This window comes from Rhinopithecus roxellana, chromosome 11 (assembly GCF_007565055.1).
Source record: "Rhinopithecus roxellana isolate Shanxi Qingling chromosome 11, ASM756505v1, whole genome shotgun sequence".
NCBI classification, from domain to species: domain Eukaryota; kingdom Metazoa; phylum Chordata; class Mammalia; order Primates; family Cercopithecidae; genus Rhinopithecus; species Rhinopithecus roxellana.
Genome location: NC_044559.1, coordinates 51,922,336 through 51,925,218, shown reverse-complemented (window position 1 = coordinate 51,925,218; position 2,883 = coordinate 51,922,336). Strand labels below are relative to the sequence as shown.

The window sequence follows — 2,883 nt, the reverse complement described above, 5'->3', positions numbered from 1 at the left end:
ACTCAGGAGGCTGAGGCAGGAGAATCGCTTGAACCCTGGAGGCAGAGGTTGCAGTGAGCCGAGATCGCGCCACTGCACTCCAGCCTGGGTGACAGAGCAAGACTCCATCTCAAAAAACAAAGAAAAAAGGCGTGGGGCACGAGGGTGGGGGGATTGCCTGGAGAGAGCGGGAAGAAACTCCCTGGGTTGGTGGAAGTGTTCTGATGGCAGCAGCTGTTACACAGTGTGAATGGTTGTCAAGACTCATTGAACTAGAAACTTAAAGTGGACCCATTTTATTGTATGTGAATGATACCTCCATAAAATGGATTTTTTTTAAAGGATTGTTTTATTTTAATGGCTGATCTATGTAATCACAGAGGCCAGTATGTACAGACAAAGAGGGAGCTTTTATTGCTTGGTGTCTTCCTCCTTGGACAAAGTCATGAAGATCTCCTCCTCCTTGGCCTGCAGGTGCTCTTCACAGAACTTACATGCTTCCTTGGTCTTAGACCTGTGGGCCTCAGCCTGGTCAGCCAGGAGCTTCTTGTGGGCCTTGTCTGCCATCAGCTTGTGGCTGTGTTCCGTGAGAATCCACTTGTTTGTGAACACATCCCCCTGCTCCTTCAGGTACGGGCTGTGAACCATGTGGTGTTCAATCTTCCTCGATTCCCGGTGTCTCCTGAGCAGCCAGCGCAGGATCCTCATTCTCCTCATCCACGTGACCTTCTTGGCATTCGGGCATTGGCTGTACCCTTTTGCTTACCAATGCCTATGTGCCTGCCCTTCCGGCGGGCCAAGGTGCTTTTCCAGCCTTGAGCCGGGAATGGACAGTCACTGGCTTGTGGATGATCAGCCCATCTTTGATCAGCTTCCGGATCTGCTGACGGGAGTTGGCATTGACGAGTTCATTGGTCTCCTTGGGTCCAAGCAGACCGTCTTCTTCCCACAGCCGAGGACACTAGCTCTTCTGAAGCCTGGGCATACTCATGGCCGCGGCTGCAGCAGCGAAAGGAAAGAGCTCAAATGGATTGTTTTAAAGTCTAACTTACCATACATTTTCTCCAAGTCTATAAAGGAATTTATATCTTAAGAGTCTGCAAATCACACTTCCCCCAAATACCTTTATTTTAAAATATTTTTTATTTAATTTTCTTTCTTTTTTTTTTTTTTTCGACAGAGTCTCACTCTGTCACCAGGCTGGAGTGCAATGGTGCAATCTCGGCTCACTGCAACCTCCGACTCCCTGGTTTAAGCAATTCTCCTGCCTCAAGTTCTGGAGTAGCTGGAAACTACAGGTGCGTGCCACCACGCTCGGGTATTTTTTGTGTTTGTAGTAGAGACAGGATTTTACCATGTTGGCCAGGATGGTCTCTGTCTCCTGACCTCATGATCCACCCTTCTCAGCCTCCCAAAGTGCTGGGATTACAGGCGGGAGCCACTGGCCCGGCCTTTACTTTTATTTTCTTGAGACAAAGTCTTGCTCTGTCGCCCAGGCTGGAGTGCAGTGGTGCAATCTTGGCTCACTGCAAACTCTGCCTCCTGGGTTCAAGGGATTCTCCTGCCTCAGTCTCCCCAGCAGCTGGGATTACAGGTGTGTGTCACCACGCCCGGCTAATTTTTGTATTTTTATTAGAGACAGGTTTTTACCATGTTGGCCAGGCTGGTCTTGAACTCCTGATCTCAAGTGATCCATCTGCCTCGGCCTCCCAAAGTGCTGGGATTACAGGCGTGAGTCACCATACCCAGACTGAAATAATTTTGATTTATTTAGATTTCAACTACTAAATATTATTCAAAAATGCCAAATGTTTATTATTTTTAAGTTCAGACTTAATAGCAATCTCAGTGTTATCATAGATGTAGCCTGTTGGTAGGATGTGCAATCTTTCTGTGGAAAATAAACCACATTTAGAAGTTTTGCTAATAGGAGGAGGAGGCACCCTGTCTGCCTGGCCTGTGGGCTGGCTGGAAAGCAGCGGCAGGAGGACCTGCACCGAGACTCTATGGAGAGAGTGGCACGTGCTGGTTTGTATCTCTGACTTTTGATACATGGCTGCCTCGTACTGCTGGAGCCCGGCAAGGCATTAGACGTCATCCCATCATTCTTCTTTCCTCCTGCCAGAAAGGGTCCGATCCTCATATTTTTGTCACATGCTGAAGGAAGGGAAGAAAGGTGGGAAGAAATGAAGGAACAGAAAAAAGAAAGGGAGGTAGGAAGAGAGGGATGGACGGAAGGCTGTGACTAGCTCTGCATTGTGAATTGAGAAGGAAAACCCCACAGTTACCTTCTCCTGTCTCCTGGGCCTTTCTTCTCTGGCCTGGGGGCATTTGCCTGTCCCCTCTCTTCCTTTGCACTCCTTCCTTGTTTCAAACAACAACAACAAAAATTCTCTACATGCTGAATTGAATATGGTGGAGAGAACATCAGGGTTCCAGGAACAAGAGAGATGTGTGCGTGTGCGTGGTCTGCAGAATGATGACCCTCCAAATGTCCATGCCCCAATCCCCAGAGCCAGCCTGTGGCTATGTCACATTGCGTGGCTAAAGGCACTTTGCAGATGGGCTTAAAGTTCCAGGATTTAACCTCGGCAGATTATCCTGGATCATCCTCGCGGGCCCAATCTAATCCTGTGAACGTTTCAAAGCAGAGCACTTTCACCGGCCACAGTCAGAAATGCAGCAGAAAGGAGAGTCAGAGCGCATCAGAACACACGAGGGACCTGGCCTGCGGGTGCTGGAGGGGTGTGTGGAAGGCGTGAGTGTGAACCTGGGCCGCTTCCGGGAGCCAAGACTAGCCCCTGACTGAGAGCCGGCACGAAGACGGGAATCTGACCAAACCAACAGCATTCAGTCAACAGCCTGGAAGAGTCTGGAAGGAGATTCACTCTGAGAGCCTCCAGA

At 49.3% G+C, this 2,883-nt stretch overlaps 1 pseudogene; it reads right to left on the bottom strand.

The window, feature by feature from the left end:
• Positions 1 to 318: 318 nt before the first annotated feature.
• On the bottom strand, positions 319 to 2,077 carry LOC104659746 (annotated as a pseudogene).
• Between the last annotated feature and the right edge of the window lie 806 nt (positions 2,078 to 2,883).